This window comes from Pogoniulus pusillus, chromosome 21 (assembly GCF_015220805.1).
Source record: "Pogoniulus pusillus isolate bPogPus1 chromosome 21, bPogPus1.pri, whole genome shotgun sequence".
Taxonomy (NCBI): Eukaryota; Metazoa; Chordata; class Aves; order Piciformes; family Lybiidae; genus Pogoniulus; species Pogoniulus pusillus.
The window spans coordinates 6,175,328-6,196,287 of record NC_087284.1 but is presented as its reverse complement, the minus strand read 5'-3'; the positions used below and the strand labels follow the sequence as shown (position 1 = coordinate 6,196,287).

Sequence of the window (20,960 nt, the reverse complement as noted above, 5' to 3'; positions counted from 1 at the left end):
GCAGCAATCCCACAAAAATATGATTCCACTGCAACAAGTAATCATAGAATCATAGAATCAAGCAGGTTGGAAGAGACCTCCAAGATCATCCAGTGCAACCTAGCACCCAGCCCTATCCAGTCATCTAGACCATGGCACTAAGTGCCTCATCCAGGCTTTTCTTGAGCACCTCCATGGATGGTGACTCCACCACCTCCCTGAAATAAAGAAACCAAAATCAGAACTATTAAATGAGGCTATAGAATTGCTGGGAAAAAAAATTGTTTCCCAATATCCAGTCTAAACCTAGCCAGTTGCAGCTTCAGTCCCTCTTGTTCTATCACTAATTACCTGTGAGAAGAGGCCAGCACCAACCTCCCCACAATGTCCTTCCAGGTAGCTGCAGACAGCAATGAGGTCTCCCCTCAGCCTCCTCTGTTTCACAATAATCATTCCCAGATGCTTCAGTTGCTCCTTATAAGGTTTATTCTCCAGGCCCTTCCACAGCTTCCTTGCCCTCTTCTGCACTCTCTGCAGCGCCTCCACATCCCTCTTGTAATGAGGTGCCCCAAAGAGACCACACAGTACTCGAGGTGTGGTCTCACCAGAGCAAAGTATTACATGCAATATCCAAGACTGGGCTTTGCTAATGCATCTACAATAATTACTCTACAGAAAACAACATGAGGGCTTCCTAAGAGTTAATAGTGGGACTTCCAACAAGGCAAAGAAAAAAGCAAGGTTTAAATGGCAAGGCAAGTTTATAAGAAGATTGACCTAATATTCTAATAAGCACTACTACCCTGAGACAAAGAAGAAAAAATAAGATACTCAAAGACTAACCCAGCTTTGGGGAAAAAAAAAACATTCTACACTTTGCACTCAGTCATTTACAGTCTGTCTTGTAATTTATACAGACTGAGGCAAAGTTAAAAGTGTAAACAGGGCATATAAATACCATTGTCAGAACAAGTTATCCAGAAGGCAGATTTAAGGCTTATACAAAGATGCACAGTAACATATTTCTGAACTGTTCCTTCCTCCCTCCCTTAAAGGCAAATGAAAAAAAAGGCAAATAGATATTCTGAAACTGAAAAAGGAGCTGCTCCATTTCACAGGATTGTCAGGGTTGGAAGGGACATCAAAGACCGTCCAGTTTCAGCTGCCCTGCCATGGGCAGGAACACCTCACACTAGATCAGGTTGCTCAGAGCTACATCCAGTCTGGCCCTAAAGACCTCCAGGGATGAGCCTTCCACCACCCCCGTGGGCAACCTGTGCCAGTGCTCTCACCACCCTCATGGGGAAGAACTTCTTCCTAACATCCAATCTGAATCTATCCACTTCTAGTTTTGCTCTGTTCAGCCTGGTCCTATCACTACCTGACATCCTAAAAAGTCCCTTCCTAGCTTTCTTGTAGGCCCCCTTCATGTATTGGAAGGCCACAATAAGGTCTGTTCTCCAGACTGCATAACCCAAATTCCAGACTGCATAACCCAGCAACAAAGCTGGTGGGGGGCCTGGAGCACAAATCCTATGAGGAGAGGTTGAGGGAGCTGGGCCTGTTTATCCTGGAGAAGAGGAGGCTCAGGGGTGATCTTATTACTGTCTACAACTACCTGAAGGGGCATTGTAGCCAGGTGGGGGGTGGCCTCTTCTCCCAGGCAACCAGCAATAGAACAAGGGGACACAGTCTCAAGTTGTGCCGGGGTAGGTATAGGCTGGATGTTAGGAAGAAGTTCTTCACAGAGAGAGTGATTTCCCATTGGAATGGGCTGCCCAGGGAGGTGGTGGAGGCGCTGTCCCTGGGGGTCTTCAAGAAAAGACTGGATGAGGCACTTAGTGCCATGGTCTGGTTGACTGGACAGGGCTGGGTGCTAGGTTGGACTGGATGATCTTGGAGGTCTCTTCCAACCTGGTTGATTCTGTGATTCTATGATTCTATGATTCTAAACTCTCTCAGTCTGCCTCCATTTCTGAGCAATGATATCAGCTGAATGCAAAACTCTTTCATTGACTGTCACAGCCATGAATGACACCAATAGGATTTTCTACACCTATTCCAGAAATACATTTCCCAGAGGTGATGGCAATGAGAAGAGCTTGTCAAGCTAAATGTGATGGCATAATTGGTACATTGAAGCAGGAAGATGTTACAGTGAATGGAGAATAACCTTGGAGTTGTAGTGGACAGCAAGTTATGCATGGAACATCAATCTATCCTTGTGGACAAGAGGACCACTGGTATCCTGGGGTGCATCAAGAATCATAGAATCAACCAGGTTGGAAGAGATCTGCAAAATCATCCAGTCCAACCTATCAACCAGCCCTATCCATTCCATGTCCTCTGCCACCAAGGCTCTCTCCAGCTACTCTTCTTCTAGGTTTAGATTGGACATTAGGAAAAAGTTTTTTTCATGGAGAGGGTGGTCAGGCACTGGAATGAGCTGCCCAGGTGGGTGGTAGAGTCACCAACCTCTCAGTCTTCTGTTCTCCAGACTAAGCAGCCCCAGGGCTCTCAGTCTGTCTTCACAGTCTGTCCTCCAATCATCCTTGTATCTTTCTGCTGGACTCTCTCCAGCAGGTCCCTGTCTCTCTTGAACTGGGGAGCCCCAAACTGGACACATTATTCCAGGTGAGGTCTCAGTAGGGCAGAATAGAGGTGGAGAAGAACCTCTCTAGCCCTACTGGCCACACTTTTCCTGATGCAACCCAGGTTGCCATTTGCTCTCTTGCCCACAAGGGCACACCGCTGCCCCAGGCAGAACTTGCTGTCCACCAGCACTCCAAGCTCTTTCTCTACGAAGCCACCTTCCAGCAGGACAGCCCCAACCTACACTAGTGCCCGTTGTTATTCCTCCCTAGATGGAGGACCTTGCACCTGTCCTTACTGAACTTCATAAAGTTTCTTTCACCCAGCTCTCCAGCCTGTAGAGGTCTCATTGAATGGCAGCATAGCCTGATGGGCTGTCAGCCACCTCTCCCAGTTTTGTATCATCACCAATGTTGATGATGTATGGCAGATGCTACTCCTACCATGCCTTCTTTTGCTGTCTTCAGATTCTTTTTAGTTGGTTTTCTTTCTTTGCATGCATAGAGGTTTTTTTCCTCAAATGGCTTATCAGAAAGTTGTGATTTAAATGAATAAATAGGGTAAGGCTCAGCAGGGCTTGGGGCAAACTGATCTAGTTACAGATGCATCTGCTAACTGGGCTAGATGACCTTTGGAGGTGTCTCCCAACCCAGACAATGCTATGAGTCTATGAAAACATAAGAGAAAAGGAGAAAAGAAGGAAGGTAAAAGGGAAGAGAAGGAAGGGAAGAGGGATAAGGAGGAAGAGGGATAGACAAGGGAACAGGAACAATAAGATTGATGAATCAAGGCAAGCCAAAATGAATTCCTTATCCAAGGAATCTCAGTTCTCATTGTGAAGATAACAATTCTAGCAAATGCATGAATATGAATCAATACAAAAAGAACTACTTAAATCATGCCAGAGGGTATTTAGATTTGAAACCCTCCCTGGCTATTAATTACTACTTTTCACTTTTCTTCCTGAGGTCATTGGAAACCCAACAAGAGTATTATTAAATGTGTGGCTCATTTCAGTTTGAAGGTTTGGATGGCTTCCTGAAGTACAGAGACTCCTTGTTTTGTGTTTCAGATGTGCCCTTTCTAATATGCATAATACTCATGGTTCTCAAGTGTGAAATCCTCCTCACTCAGAAGAATTGGAGAAGACATAAACTTGGAAAAAACAAAAGAGGTATAAGAAGATGAAAATGAGGAATGGCAGGAAGATAATGAAAGGTCAATAATGAGTGATTCAGATATTGGATCACTTGCAAAGCTCATGGAAGGTAAGGACAATATTTCTATTCATTTCAAAGAACTTTGGGTGAGGTCCAGAGTAAAAGAAAAAGGAAAAGCAATGCAGCATCTGGAATAAAGGAGGATTCTATTAACAAACATTGAGCAGGGGATTATAAAACTCCTTAAAAGAATGGAAAATAAAATAGTTGCAAATAGCAGAACACTTTACTAAGGTTTTACTAAAATCTTTACTTCTTATTCCATGATTTATTCTATACCACTGCAGGAGGCTGAGCAATAATGATTTCAGGCTTAGTAACACAAACATATCTTGGGAATTTGGTCACTTTTATAACCAGGTTGACTAGAAAATTGCTCCTGATCTCATATTAAGACCTCATATTAAGACTGGAAATATTTCTTCTTTTTATCTTCTTTTTTTTCTCCAATTGTCATTAAAACAAAAAAAAAAAAAAAAAATGTGTAAAAAGAGAAATCTGACAGGAAAAAGTGCAAAAGGAGAAATAGAATCATAGCATCTTAGAATCATTGAATCAACCAGGTTGGAAGTGCCCTCCAAGATCATCCAGCCCAACCTAGTACCCAGCCCTGGCCAGTCAACCAGACCAGGGCACTAAGTGCCTCATCCAGGATTTGCTTGAACAGCTCCAGGGATGGTGACTCCACCACCTCCCTGGGCAGCCCATTCCAATGCCAATCACTCTCTCTGACAACAACTTCCTCCTAACATCCAGCCTAGACCTTCCCTGGCACAACTTGAGACTGTGTCCCCTTGTTCTGTTCTGTTGCTGGTTGCCTGGCAGAGGAGCCCAATCCCACCTGGCTACAGTCTCCCTTCAGGTAGTTGTAGATAGCAATGAGGTCACCCCTGAGCCTCCTCTTCTGCAGGCTGCACACCTGACAAAAATCACATCTAGAACCATGCTGCCCTATTTTGTTAGATGTACTTAAAAAAAAAACCCAACAACACACCAGATTAGGTAACTTTAAATTGGCACAGGAAGGATTCCTGCCTGTGTAACTTTAAATTGGTACAGAATCACAGAATTACAGAATTTCTTAGACTGGAAAAGACCTTCAAGGTCATCAAGTCCAATCATTAGTTTCATACCAACAAGTTCTTGACTGAGTCACAGAATCACAGAATCATAGTCATAGAATCACAGAATCAGAGAATCACAGAATCAGAGAATCATAGAACCACAGAATCATAGAACCACAGAATCACAGAGTGATAGAACCACAGAATCATAGGATCACAGAATCATAGAGACAGAGAATCACAGGGTCACAGAGTGATAGAACCACAGAATCATAGAGTCAGAGAATCACAGGGTCACAGAGTGATAGAACCACAGAGTGATAGAACCACAGAATCATAGAATTACAGAATCATAGAATTACAGAATCACAAAATCAGAGAATCACAGATCCAGAGAATCACAGAATTGTAGAGTCACGGAATCATAGAATCAGTCACAGAATCATAGAATCATAAGATCACAGAGTCATAAAATCACAGAATGGCTTGAATTGGAAGGAACTTCCAAAGGTCTATACTCTAACCCCCCTGCAGTCATTAGGGACATGCTCCACTTGATCAGGTTGCTCAGAGCCTTGTTGAGCCTGACCTTGAATATCTCCATGGGCAGCATTGAATCACCTCAGAACTGGCAGGTCTGTTACACTTTGGCCTCCAAGAGTGATTCCACAATATACATATCCCTGTAAAAACAGCACTTGTGTGGCTTTTTGTTCTCTTCTCTTTTTGTTCCCCTCACTTTTTGTTCCCCTCCAACATGTGTGTTCCCTGGGTGCTAGCTGTGGGCAGAACTGGACTGAAGGCCAAAATGTCATCATCCTGGCTGGTCAGGTGAGACAGCTTTTGATCCAGTTACAGGGTTGTAACACAGTCCAGGACAAATGGATGGGACTAAGGCTCCTTGGGCAGACAGATACCCTGCTAGGGCTGCACAGAGGCTTCCCTGGGTTAGGGCTGGCCAGCAAGCAGAGTGGCACCACTCTCCAAAGCCACTTCTACTAGTAGACTGTTTTTGTCATGCCATCTGAACCATCTCCAAGGATAGAGCAGCATGAAAACATTAGTACATGTAGGAGAATATCAAAGCAGATATCTTTTAACTGGTGAGTGTGCAGATGAAATCAACCAAGAAGCAGCAAGGAACAGACAAAAACATCCTCTCCTGCACTGATTGGATCGGGGCTGTTCTGCAGGAAGACATCATCAGAGACAACCTTGCCCTTTGGAAACTGAGACAGTGTCTAGACTTCAGCACAGTAACAAGACAGTAATTCAAATGGCAAAATACAGAATGCTGCTTCTGTAATGATGTTCAAATCAATTAAAAAATGCAGATCAATACCATCAAATTAAATTAGGGATTATTTAGAGGCTTCTGTTTCCGAGCAGCCATGTGTTTAAGGACTGCCACAAATCACTCCAAGTATTAGGAGCTCTGACTGCACAAAACAAATTTATTATTTGCAAATCAAAATGTGCTAAAGCATAAGTAATGTTAATTCAGGCCCTGACAGCTTCATAGCTAAGCTATGAATAAATCTTGTTCTCCTCTTCCCTCTGGCCCTAATCTGCCCTCTGCTTAGACTGTTCCAGAAAACTTGCCTCTGCCTGGGGCACTTGGACAGGCTTTGATTTTCCCAAGGACTCCAGTGAAAACAAGATCATTTAACTTTATTGTAATGCTGGCAGAAGTGTTGGAGGGGGGTTGCTGCAACCCAACATCTGACCTTTCTTCTAGCTTCTGACTTGCTTTTCTTTTTCTTTCCCCTCTTTCTAATTTTAATTTCTTGATTTTTTTTTTTTTTTGCCTTTCCAACTGTTGTACCCAAAATACTTGTATTAGGTTCCTTCTTTTTTCTTATGTATACAAATGTCTGGGGGGTGGGTGTCAAGTGGAGGCCAATCTCTTTTCACTGGTCAGCAGCAATATGACAAGGAACAATGGATACAAACTGGAATACAGAAGGTTTCACCTCGACATGAGGAGAAACTTCTTTGCAGTGAGGGTAACAGAGCCCTGGAACAGGCTGTCCAGAGCTGCTGTGGAGTCTTCTTTGGAGGCTTCTAAATCTCACATGGATACATTCCTGTGTGAAATACTCTAGGGGATCCTGCTTTGGCACGGAGGTTGGTCTGGATGATCTCTGGAGGTACTTTCCAACCTCTAAGATTCTGTGATTCATAGAATCATAGAATCAACCAGGTTGGAAGAGACCTCCAAGTCCAACCCAGCACCCAGCCCTGTCCATTCAACCAGACCATGGCACTAAGTGCCTCATCCAGGCTTTTTTTGAAGACCTCCAGGAGCAGCGACTGCACCACCTCCCTGGGCAGCCCATTCCAATGGCAAATTGCCCTCCCTATTTATCTGAGACTATACTTCTGCAGTGCCTAATCAGTATGGAGTGTTTCATTGTCTCTTCTCATAGAATCATAGAATTCTAGAACTGTTGAGGTTGGAACAGATCTTTGAGATCATCAAGACAAGCCAATTGCACAGAGCTCACAATCCCACATTACTGCTTAGCTACTGGCACTAAACCACATCCTTCAGCACCATATCCATGCATCTTTTAAATCCCTCCAGGGATAGCAGCTCCACCACCTCCCTGGGCAGCCTGTTCCAGTGCCCGAGCAGCCTTTCTGTGAAGAAATGTTTCCTAGTACCCAAGCTGAACCTTCCCTGCCACAACTTGAGGCTGTTTCCTCTTGTTCTGTCACTTGTTGCAGGTGTGGAAACTGTCCCCCATGTCCCTCCTCTGAGATAGCTGCAGAGGGCAATGAGATCACACCTCAGCCTCCTCTTCTGCAGACAAAGCACCCCCAGTTCCCTCAGCATTTCCTCAGAGGACTTGTTCTGCAGGCCAGTTGAGCTGCTCTTCTTTGGACATGTACCTCAATGTCTTTCTTGTAGAGGGGGCCCTAAAATGAATGTAATATTCAAGGTGTGGCCTCACCAACACTGAGTAGGAGACAATCACATCCTTAGAGCTGTTGGCCACACGACTTCTCATGCAAGCCAGGATGCTACTGGCCACCTGAGTACCCTGCTGGCTCATGTTCAATTTGCCATCAGGCTCATGTTCATCAATCAGTTATGAAAGGGTGATTCAAAGCTCTTGAAAATGCTGTTATCATGGCTACTGGCTCCCATTAAATACTAAAAAAGAAATGTTACTACACAACAGAAGCAGGACATGGAACTGTTGGAGCCAGTCCAGAGGAGGGTCACGAAGATGCTCGGAGTGCTGCAGCAGCTCTGCTATGAGGACAGGCTGAGAGAGTTGGGGCTCTGCAGCCTGGAGAAGAGAAGGCTTGGAGGAGACCTTGGAGTGGCCTTCCAGTATCTGAAGGGGACTGCAGGAGGGCTAAGGAGGGACTATTGACAAGGTCTTGTAATGGCAGAACAAGGAGTAATGGGTTTAAACTGGCAGGGGGGAGATTTAAACTAGATGTTAAGAAGAAGTTCTTTAGAGTGAGGGTGGTGAGACACTGGCACAGGTTGCCCAGGGAGGTTGTGTTCAAGGCTAGATTTGATGAGGCCTTGAGTGGAGGTGTCCCTGTCTGTGGTAGAGAGTTGGTACTGGATGATCTTTGAGGTCCCTTCTAACCTAAACAATTCTATGATTCTACCTGCTTGTGTTTTCAGTTACGCTCAAACCATTTGTGATGCCATGCAAAATGGCTCTTGTTTTTTCCCCTGGGGTAGGGGAGCATGGAGAGTACAGACTAGACACTAAATCTCTAAGGTTTAAAGAGAAGTGCTGCTGATGCTGTAGGTGAGTGTGGAAAAGGAAGGGAAGGAAGGGATATTGCCTAAAATGTGAAGAGTAGTAATCACTGCAGGTGGAATTCTGAGAGGAAATATTAGGATCTTATCCTTATGTGCATGTTTAAAAGACAGGACTTGATCTGGTAGAGGTTTTGGAAGTTTTCCTATCCAAAAGCTTACTTTAATAGTTAAAAGCAGTAAAAAACAAACACCAAACTCATAGAAAAGTAAATATCACAGACTCCCAGAATGTTAGCTGCTGGAAGGGACCTTGAGAGCTCATCCTAAGGATGATCATCTGGCCCAAACTTTTTAGGTAACAGCACACTTTAAATGAGGTGGCCCAGCACTCTGTCAAGATGAGTCTTAAAACTTCCCAGTGTAGGGGATGCTCCCAATGCTGCTTCCCTTGGGAAGTTATTCCCATGTCACAAAATCACAGAAACACAGAATCACAGAATGCCAGGGGCTGGAAGGGACCTCCAAAGCTCATCCAGTCCAACTCCTCTTGCCAGAGCAGGATCACCTAGAGCAGATCACACAGGAACATATGCAGATGGGTCCAGAGAGGGACACTACTCCACAGTCCCTCTGGGCAGCCTGTTCCAGTGTTCTCTCACCCTCATGGGGAAAAACAATTCTCCTCATGTTTCCTATGCCTCAACTCCCACCCGTTGCCCCTTGTCCTGTCATCGGGCATCACCAAGCAGAACCTGGCTCCGGCCTCTGGCCCTTTACATCTTTATAAACATGGATGAGGTCACCCCTCAGGCTCCTCCTCTGCAAACAGCAGAGCCCCAGCTCCCCACATTTCTCCTCATAAAGCTCTCCAAGGAATTATTTTAGAGAACCTCATGACTTCTGAATCATTTCCAGGCTCAGTTCTTCAGGTTTGCTGTTTAGATCACCTGTGATTGATGCTAACACACTAATTCCGTTCTCTTAAGCAGCATTTGTGGTAGGCAGAGAGAAATGAATCTAAAATTGAATCAGAACTATTGCGAGCACAGAGAGCAGCTTTCAACAGAAGATAACTCTTGCAGTTACTATTTATGAATGGAGATTAGATATCATTCAATTTTGTGCCAGTGCCTTGGCACTGCTGTTGACAGGCTCCTCACTCTGGGTCAGATTTCCAGAGATATTGCCTAGAGGAGACAAAAATTCTCCTTCAGCTTCCCTTGAGGATCTTTGTACCGTATGTTTTGCCCCTTATCTGCTTCCTGCTTCTTGTTCAAGTGTTATCACACATGAATATATTAAATGCAAGAGGTTATTTATCTAACCCGAACCTCCTCCTACAATTAGCACAGAGATATGGTTTTATTCATGTAATCACATTTCTACCACTCTAAAATCTCCATTGCATCTTATGTTCTGGTGTAGAAAAGGGAAAAAAAAAGACTGTAAAACACTATCCCTTGGCATTCAGCCTTCCTGTTTCCTTCTAAAGAACATTCTCAGCTTTGAAAAAAAAGCCTGTTTCAAAGCTTCTGAAGATGCCTGCAATTATATGTCTGCGAAGATCTCTCCCTTTCCTGTGCTGTGTAAACACTTTGATGCTAATTCCACTGCTCTTCCAATAAGGCTTTCTAAAATAAGACAGAACTTCCTCCTAACATCCAGGCTAGACCTCCCCCAGCACAACTTGAGACTCTGTCCCCTTGTTCTGTTGCTGCTTGCCTGGCAGAAGAGACCAACCCCACCTGGCTGCAGCCTCCCTCGAGGTAGTTGTAGAGAGCAATGAAGTCACCCCTGAGCCTCCTGCAGGCTGCACACTCCCAGCTGCCTCAGCCTCTCCTCACAGGGCTGTGCTCCAGGCTCTGCTTGTAACCTTTTTTTCCTCTTCCATTTGCTCTATCCTTTTCTTTTGTTACACTTCTTTCTTTAGGCTTTTTAAATGTTACTTGTCAACATACCCACCAGACTTGGAGCAGCTTGGGTGCTGCTGAGCAGCTTCACCTTGTCAGAGCTCTCCAGCCACAACATACCTGATAGTTGGTAAACAAATGCCAACCTTCCTCCACTTTGTGGCCTGTTTCTCACACTACTGCTGTTCAGTCAGTGAACCTGCAGGGAGTAATTAAGGGTGAATACAGCTGACAAAGGCTGTGAAAGCAGCAAGAAATCATTTTGCCAAACAGATGTCTTTTATTATTTTAACTATTACCATTACTATTATCTCTTCCCTCCTTGCTCTAACAAAACAAGCTGTTTCACTTCCCCTGCAGAGCTCAATAGTCAAAAACAGGGAGATGGAGGCAAATCAAGTAAAGGTCAGTCCTGTTATACACAGAAAAGCCTCAGGTCACCTGCTACCATGATCATAATTAAGCAGAGTATCTTGGAGCTAGTTAAAGGTTAAATGAGTGTAAAAAAAAGGGGGATAAGTGTGCTGAAAACCAAGGAAATGGGACGTAAGCTTTTCAGAAGGTTAGAGGCTAGAAATGGCAAGGTTTATTATATGACTGCACAGACAGGGGTTTGGAGAGACCTGGAATGGAGTGCAGAAGTTGCCTTGACATTTCTGGAGTAGGACACAGCTATTGTGATATGGAGAAGAAAATAATTATGTCTATTAGCACATTAGTACATCAGCTGATTAGACTTAGAATCATAGAATCAGTCAGGGTTGGAAGGAACCACAAGGAGCATCTAGTTCCAAGCCCACTGCCATGGGCAAGGACACCTTACCCTAGATTGGGCTGTCCAGAGCCTCATCCAGCCTGGCTTTAAACATCTCCATGGACAGGGCCTCAACTGCCTCCCTGGGGAACCCATTCCAGGCTCTCACCACACTCATGCTGAACAACTTCCTCCTCACCTCCTTGCTGAACACTGTCAGCTGGTGGAAGGACATTTCACTTTAACTGCTTCTTCCTGGAGATTTAACTACCTGTTTAAAAGATGGGATTTGTTAAAGCAACAGTTAAGAGGTCTGCAGGTTGCCCTCTTGTACACACAAACATAAATGTTCTGTTTTGCATTAACCCAGTCTGCTACATGCAAGGTTTTAGTACCTTTGGATCCCCATGCACACATCCACCTTCACAGAACATATGTTAGGAGGAAGTTCTTGCCAGAGAGAATGATTTGCCATTGGAATGGGCTGCCCAGGGAGGTGGTGGAGTCACCATCCCTGGAGGTGTTCAAGCAAAGCCTGGATGAGGCACTTAGTGCCATGGTCTGGTTGATTGGCTAGGGCTGGGTGCTAGGTTGGACTGGATGAGCTTGGAGGTCTCTCCCAACCTGGTTAATTCTATGATTCTGTGGTTCTATGATCATGAGACTGGAAAACAATCTTAGGGTAATATTTAGAAGCCTGCACAGTTTGATGTTTAGAACTTTTTTTTCCTCCATCTCACTCTGCAAAGTTCATTTCAAGGTTCTGTCTAGAACAAATAAAGAATGGCCATAAGATTCCAAAAGTTTTTGATACTGCTCTGATGAAATATGCAGGAGATAAAAATTAAACACAGGGAAATATAGAGCTTCTATTAATATTTATGTTGCTTTAACTTGGAATAAAGCTGACTTAAGACATATCTCAGGGTGTACCACGAAGCAATAAAAACATGTATGCCTGAAAATTATATGGCTTCAGCCACTATTAGTCAAAAAATACACCTCAAAAGAGATTCAAATTTGAAAGTCTTACATTTCAGATTCAATATTCACTGAATATCATTAAAAAAAAAAAAAAGAAGAAGATTTCACATCTTGTACTCAAAAGTACAAATAGGCTGGATGTTAGGAGGGAGTTCTTCACAGAGAGAATGACTTGCCATTGGAATGGGCTGCCCAGGGAGGTGGTGGAGTCACCATCCCTAGGGGTATCACTGGATGAGGCACTTAGTGCCATGGTCTCCTTGACTGGCTAGGGCTGGGTGCTAGGTTGGACTGGATGATCTTGGAGGTCTCTTCCATCCTGCTTGATTCTATGATTCTATGATAATATAAAAAGTGTCCCAAGAAGACAAGAAAGGGAAGTAAATTTAGCAAGAAAACAGACAAGAGATGAGGAGGAACAGAGAACAGAGGAAATAAAACACCTTTTGTGCTTGTTAACTAGAATCTGTTGTGGAAGCACCAGGAGATATCAAACAGAATCTTTTGATTCTGTTTCAGCAAGAGTGCTTCCAACCTGAAGGGAACTTATGGGAAGCCTGGAGAGGGACTTTGTACAAGAGTGTCCACTGATAGGTGTTGGTGGGAAGGCAACCAGAGTCCCAGTGGGTGGAAGTTGAGGAAGAACTTTTTCCTGGTGAGGCTGACAGAACACTGGAACAGGCTGCCCAGGAAGGTTGTGGAGTCTCCCTCTCTCTGAAGATATTCATGACCTGCCTTCCAGTGTAATCTGCTCTAGGTGATCCTGCTCTGGCAGAGGGGCTGGACCAGATGATCTTTTGAGTTCCCTTCCAGCCCCTGACATTCTATGGTTCTATGAACTTGAAGGTGGTTTCTTAACCACAGTAACCATATGATATTAAACTTCAGCATAAGTCTTTAAATTAAACAGATATTATGGTAAGTAAAGAAAAAAACCCCCACAAAACTAATTTTTGCAGTGCTTATTATGTGATTAATTTCACTTATACACTACAAGTCTCATGTACAAGACAACAGTTTCTATATATATATTCCAGTGAACAAATGTAAATTAAATATTTCTGTCTTGAATATGTATGAGTATGCACTCATGTGGACACATTTATGTGGTGTACAAACACTAGATGAAAAGACCCTTAAGTTTATAAAATGCCCAGGTTTAGATATTAATCCTCATTCAGAATGAAAAGCAGATAGGCTGAATGTATTTAAAAGCATAATGAACCAGGTTCTGTTCTTGTTCTCCTCCTCTACCCTGCCCTGGTGAGACCACACCTGCAATACTGTGTCCAGTTTTGGGCTCCCCAGTTCAGGAGAGCCACAAGGGTGACTGGGGGATTTGAGCATCTCCCCTACAGAAAGGGACTGAGAGCCCTGGGCCTCTTTAGTCTGGAGAAGAGAAGACTGAGAGGGGATCTGAGCAATGTCTATCAATATCTGAGAGGTGGATGTCATAGAATCACAGAATCAAGCAGGTTGGAAGAGACCTCCAAGATCATCCAGTCCAACTGAGCACCCAGCCCTATCCTGTCAACCAGACCATGGCTTTTCTTGAACACCTCCAGGGATGGTGACTCCACCACCTCCCTGGGCAGCCCATTCCAATGCCAATCACTCTCTCTGGGAACATAATTCCTCCTAACATCCAGCCTAGACCTCCCCTGCCACAACTTGAGACTGTGTCCCCTTGTTCTGTTGCTGGTTGTCTGGGAGAAGAGCCCAACCCCACCTGGCTACAGCCTCCCTTCAGGTAGTTGTAGACAGCAGTGAGGTCACCCCTGAGCCTCCTCTTCTGCAGGCTAAACAACCCCAAATAGTTAAGTGGAGGGAACCAAGCTGTTCTTGCTGGTGCGTAGTAATAAGCCAAGCAGCAATGGATACTCATTGGAACAGAGAAGATTTCACCTCAACACAGGAAGAAACTTCTTTACAGTGAGGATGACAGAGCACTGGAACATGCTGCCCAGAGAAGCTGTGGAGTCTCCTTCTCTGGAGACTTTCAAACCCCACCCAGATGCATTCCTGTGTGGACTACCCTGGGTGATCCTGTTTTTGGGAGGGCAGTTGGACTGGATGATCTCTGGAGGTCCCTTCCAACCTCTCACACTCTGTGATCCTGTAATGCTGTTACAATTCCATTTAGATAAAACTGAAAAGAATTTCACTTACTGCTACTACTACTACTTTAAAGACTGATCAAGTAAATCCCTTGGATAGCATCAAGCCTCATTTAGAAAGCTCACAATCCATAACCAGCTGCTGCTTTGAAACTTGGTACTTCGAATCTACTTTCAGATTGGTCCAAACATTCCACTTGTAGATAGACTCACAAATGAACATTCAAATCTACAGGATTTAATTATTGGCTTTGAGAGGAGCACTATTAAATAACAGGCTGACCTTTAAGAGAAATTTTACCTGATACCAAAATTCAACCACTAATCTTTATAAAAGGGGAAAAGGAAAGCAGAACAGAACAAAATCCCTTGCAGTCACTTTCTGTCATTCTCTTTCAGCTTTGCTTCTAAGTTTCTTTCCATTACACTAACTTTTATTGCATTACATGTAGCAAGACTAATTTTACAACAAACCATTTTGATTCTGCTCATTTGTTTTACCCTACTTTTTGATTTTGTTTTTGGTTTGTCTGTTTAGTTGTTTTTATTTATTTATTTATTTATTTATTTATTTAACCTGAGGTGTTTTGCAACAATTCATTTTAGGTTAATTTGTTTTATTAAGCTAAGTTTTCAATGTGAGAGAGATTAAATAGTGTTACCTTTAATCTGTGATGTCCAGAGGTCTTGCAGAATACAAGATTTTAGTAATGATATGTGAAAACTACCTAATTATTGGTAGGAAATGCTGTTTCTTGATAATAGAATCATAGAATCATAGAATCATAGAATCATAGAATCATAGAATCATAGACTCAAGCAGGCTGGAAGAGACCTCCAAGATCATCCAGTCCAACCTGGCACCCAGCCTTAGCCAATCAACCAGACCATGGCACTAAGTGCCTCAGCCAGGCTTTTCCTCAACACCTCCAGGGACAGTGACTCCACCACCTCCCTGGGCAGCCCATTCCAATGCCAATCACTCTCTCTGACAACAACTCCCTCCTAACATCCAGCCTATACCTCCCCCGGCACAACTTGAGACTGTGTCCCCTTGGAAGTGATCTCTGGAGATCATAGAATCTGTGAGGTCCAGAGGTCTTGCAGAATACAAGATTTTAGTAATGATAGGTGAAAACTACCTAATTTTTGGTTTGAAATGCTATTACTTGATAACAGAATGGTAAAGGTGAAAAGTACCTAATTTTTGGTATGAAATACTATTACTTGATAATAGAACGGTAAAGGTTGGAAGGGATCTCTGGAGGTCATAGAATCAGTCAGGGTTGGAAGACACCACAAGGATTATTCAGTTCCAACCTCCTTGCCATGAGCAAGGACACTTTACCCTAGATCAGGCTGGCCAGAGCCTCATCCAGATCCAGCCTGGCCTTAAACACCTATCATTATAGATCATTTAGTCCAACACCCCCTATCAAAGCAGGTTTGCCTACATCAGATTTCAGAGGAACAGATGCAGGCAGGTTTTGGGAAGGTTTGTTGCATTAAATTGTAATTGAGTTTTTAAATGAGTATCATGTCAAACCTTCTGTGTTCCAGTTTGTAGCCATTGCTCCTTGGCTTATTACTGCTGACCACTGAAAAGAGCTTGGCCCCCTCCACTTTATACCCACCCCTCAGGTATTTATAGACATTGATCAGATCCTCTTCTATTCTCCAGACTAAACAGCCCCAGGGCTCCAAGGCTCTCTTCACAGGGGAGATGCTCAAGTCCCCCAATCATCCTTGTGTCTCTCTGCTGAATTCTTTGTCTCTCCTGAACTGGGGAGCCCAAAACTGGGCACAGTAGTGCAGGTATGGTCTCACCAGGGCAGAGTAGAGGGGAAGAAGAACCTCCCTAGACCTGCTGTGAGCTATTTGGGAAGGCTAGTGTTAATAAAACAAGCAAACAAACCAAACTTAGCGCTTTGTATACCAAGGATGTGATGTTTCACTCCGAAGCCTGATATGCAGAGGAAGTCAGAAGTGGAGAAAGCCTGGCTAATACCTGAAAGCAAACATCAGCACAGCTGGCAGTATGCTGGGGGTGTACTATAAAACTTGAAACAGGAATCAGCTGAAGAAGTGATTGCCAGCACAGGGTAGCAGTCTCAATTAAGAAGCAGAAGCTGCAGGATTTATAGCTACAGAGCCAACCTTAAGATAAATAAACACCTTATTTATTCTGCTCACTCTATTGTTACACTATTTAATGAACCATGCCATTTGTGTTAGGGAAGTATGGAATAAGATGCATTTCATGCACCTTGGGGCTTTATAAAATATGGCATGTATTCAAAATATTAAGTAATTAATTTAAAGCATTGCTTCCCTCAGGGCAGCAGGCCTCTGTATTGAGACAAATGACTTACTTTTATTTAGCAGATTTACTAGACAGGGATGTTTCCAGCCTGCATACTAAAACATACAACTCATATTTCCCTGACAAGCAGTCTCAAACCATTCAAAAAGCTTAAAGCTGCCTGAGTAATTCTCCACTTGTTAAAGGAGATTTATCTGTGAAGGCAGCTGCTGAAAAACAAAATAAAGGATAAATGCTTCCTAGCAAGTTCTCGTTGCTCATCAGTTTGATATGAGAAGCAGAGAAAGCAATCTAGGTATAGCTGTCATCAGTCAGGCAGCAGGAGGTAGTTAAGCAGGTGAAGATGAGGTGCAAGACAGACAGGAGAGAGACCTTTAGACAAGAATAAAATCAAAGTAATTTAGCCAAAAGCAGACATCTTTAAGAGAATGGAGGTGGAAATAATCATATAAAGACATACTTGTGCAATTATAAATCTACAATACAAATGTAAATACAATTGGTTGCACTGCTGAGGAGGAACCAGAAGCTTGCTGTATGACATAAAGCTGAACAAGGCAGTAAGAAGGCAATGCCAGGACTACAGGTAAAATAGGTAGCATTTGATGATGGGATTTACTTATTAACATGGGAGTTATTTCCTGTGAAAGCAGAAAACAATCTCTCTGCTTTACTACTCAGCTTTGTGAGATAGTGGTCACTGTGGACAGCTCTGCATCCAGACTTGGGAATCCCAGGCTGGGAGGGAAGTAGATGACTTCAACAGAGAACTGAATCATAGGATCATCCAGGTTGGAAGAGACCTCCAAGATCATCCAGTCCAACCTAGCACCCAGCCCTGTCCAAGCAACCAGACCATGGCACTAAGTGCCTCATCCAGGCTTGCCTTGAACACCTCCAGGGATGGTGACTCTGCCACCTCCCTGGGCAGCCCATTCCAATGCCAATCACTCTCTCTGGGAACATAAATCCTCCTAACATCCAGCCTAGACCTCCCCTGCCACAACTTGGGACTGTGTCCCCTTCTTCTGTTGCTGGTTGCCTGGCAGAAGAGACCAACCCCACTTGGCTACAGCCTCCCTTCAGATAGTTGTAGACAGCAATGAGCTCTGCCCTGAGCCTCCTCTTCTGCAGGGTGCAGACCCTCAGCTCCCTCAGCCTCTCCTCACAGGGCTTGTGTATAGGGTATATGTATAGGGTCCACATAGCTTAGCTGAATGAAAAGCCAAGCAAGGAATAATAGAAATGTAGAGATATGCATCGAATTTGTGTTCAGATTGTGGAAATGCATAATGGACTATGGAGCCAGAGTCACAGAATTGCCAGGGTGAGAAAGGACCTCAAGAATCATCTAATTCCAACCCCCCTGCCGTGGGCAGGGACACCTCACACTTAAGCAGGCTGTCCAGAGCCATATCTGGCCTGGCTTTAGAAGCTTCCAGAGATGAGGCTTCCACTGCCTCCCTGGGCAACTCGTGCCAGTCTCTCACCACCCTTATGGTGGGGAACTTCTTCCTAATATCCAATCTGAATATATACACTTCTAGTTTTGCTCCACCCCCCCGGTCCTATCCCTATCTGACACCCTAAAAGGTCCCTCCTCAGCTTTCTTGTAGTCCCCCTTCAGATATTGGAAGGCCACAGTAAGGTCTCCTCAGGGCCTTCTCCTCTCCAGACTGAACAGCCCCAACTCTCTCAGTCTATTCTTATAGCAGAAGAGCTTCAGAGATCATCTTGATGGCCCTTCTCTGGTCATGTTTCAGTATGTCCTGACCTTTCCTGTAACAAGGGAACCAGAACTAGACACAGTACTCCAGGTAGGGTCTCATGAGAGCGTAGAGGAAGAGAATCCCCTCCTTCACCCTGCTGGCCACACTCCTCTTCATGCAGCCCAGGATTCAGTTGGCTTTCTGGGCTGCAAGGGTACACTGGTGGCTCATATTAAACTTCTCATTCATCAGCACCCTCAAAGCTTTTTCCTCAGGGAAAGGTACTGCCCAGTCTATGTTGATGCCTTGGATTGCCCCAACCCAGATGCAGAACCCTGCACTTGAACCTCAGACAGGTGTGATTTGTGTTATTCTTGCCCAGAATAATGCAACATACCTGCACACAAAGGAAATCCTGCTGCTCAGCATTAATAGTTAGATGGACCTCTGCTGCAATACCTTTCAAGATGCAAATGCTCCTTTGGAGCTTTTCTAACATCTACACATCCCACCCTGCACTGACTTGTAGGCTGTGATTGAATCTTCAGTTTGCTACAGGGGAAGGCATAATTCTCTGTCACTATGTGAAGTCACCAGTTCCTTGCATCAGTGAACAAGAGAGCAGCCAGGGAAGAAAATCTGACTTCAAAACCAGCAAGGCATTTGAAGTGCCCTCACTTCCTTTACTGTGCTGATGATGTGTTGCCTTGGGAGTGCACCAGAGCAGTGCTTTCTCTCCCACACCTGTGATCTGCTTGACACAAGCAGCACTGATTACCTATCAGGGAGTTTCCTCTCACTGTTCTGTTTCATCAGTTAATATCAGCCTCAGGACAAGGTAACAAGGCACTGAAGTGCTAATGCACACCAGAAACTTAAGACCTGCCCATTCAAGCTGCAGTTCCCCCATCCCTCTCACATACCCTGCTTCTGAAACAGTCTCTCTGCAGAAGCCAGGGAGTTGGTTCTACCAGCTGCAGAAGTGATGACTTCTCCACTGGGAGGATGCTTTGGTTTTGCTCCTTTCTGATCCAATTATGCTGCTAGGAGGCAGTCGATATGGCTCTGTGTGTCTAAAAGCTACCTGCTGCGTTTCTAACAGGTGTCAAGGACTCTCAGCAGCCCAACTCTGCTAATAATGGGTACAATACTTGAGGAGTCTTCCTTTTTGGCCTGACACTTAAAGAGGGGAGAAAGAGAGTGACAGAGAAAAAGGATGCTTGCTGGTGCAGGGAAAAAAAGAGGAATCACTGCTCTTAAATGGGAAGAGACTGACTGCTGCTAGCAGGGAAAATCTCTAAAGGGGTCCTGAACCTGGGTCCAGCTGCTGCAGCTGACAGTATGAGACCACTCTGCTCCACAGGCAGCTCTGCTGAAAAATAGAGGGGAAAACTCAACTGCTTAGGGGCAGGAGTTTGTGGGTCCATAGCTGTTAGGCAGATAACTATGCTAACAGTGTTACGAGTGTGGCTCACAGCGTTAGCTCTTACCACTGTTGTTCAGGTTATGTTATGTGTCTCTGAAAAACTAACCCATACTCAACACTGCTCTCGTGAAACAGCAAACCTGCAAAGCAAAGCAGCTGAAGCACTGCAGTTGCTGTGCTTAAACTGAGCAAGGCTCTCATAGTTTGCTAATTAAGCCTTAATAAGTTAAAGAGTGAGAAAAGCAGGGGGGAGGCTCAGTGATGTTTTGCATATAAAGCTCAAATCTTTTGTACTCGATACTTTGTTTTGTTCTAAGTTTCTTTTTCTTCCTGGCTGTCACCAAAATCCACTTTAAAAGCTGCATGAGATTTATGCCTTTTGTTTCCATGGCAGCAATAGGACTGATCCCTCAGATATGGAAATCTCCATTTATTCTGGAAATTGTTTCCTGGCAAAATTGCCCTCAGATCAGAGTCCTGCAGCTGAATCTAGAGGAATTTTAATCTTTCCATGTATCTTGCACAGAATTCCCAAGAAGGAGACTCCACAACCTCTCTGGCAGCTTACTCCAGGGCTCTGTCACCAACACTGGAAAGAAGTTTCTCCTCATGTTGAGGTGAAACCTTCTCTGGTCCAGTTTGTATCCATTGCTCCTTGGCTTATTGCTGCACAGCAGCACAAAGAGATTGCACAGCTCCACGCTGGGTGGGGAATGGCTGAGAGCAGCCCTGAGGTAAAGGCCCTGGGGGTCTGGGGTGATGAAAAGCTCAACAGGAGCCTGCAGTGTGAGTGCAGCCCAGACAGCAACTCTGTGTTGGACTGCAGCAAGCGCAGTGTGGGCAGTAGGGCAAAGGAGGGGATTCTGTCCCTTTACTCTGCTCTCCTCAGACCCCACCTGGAGCCCTGTGTGCAGTTCTGGAGCCCCCAACACAAGAAGGACATGGAAATGTTGGAGCCAGTCCAGAGGAGGCCATGCAAATGCTTAGGTGGTTGCAGCAGCTCTGCTATGAGGACAGGCTGAAAGAGCTGGAGTTCTGCAGCCTGGAGAAGAGAAGGCTTTGAGGAGACCTTGGAGTGGCCTTCCAGTATCTAAAGGGGGACACAGGAAGGCTGGGGAGGGACTACTGATAAGGTCTTGCAATGACAGG

The 20,960-nt window shown here is 44.5% G+C and overlaps 1 long non-coding RNA gene across 1 annotated transcript in view; it reads left to right on the top strand.

The window, feature by feature from the left end:
- Positions 1–20,960, top strand: part of LOC135184766 (uncharacterized) — a 125,562-nt gene that overhangs the window by 2,294 nt on the left and 102,308 nt on the right. Inside the window, exon 2 of the long non-coding RNA XR_010306156.1 lies at positions 3,644–3,839. This is a non-coding gene — a long non-coding RNA (uncharacterized LOC135184766). The remainder of the gene's footprint in view (positions 1–3,643; positions 3,840–20,960) is intronic.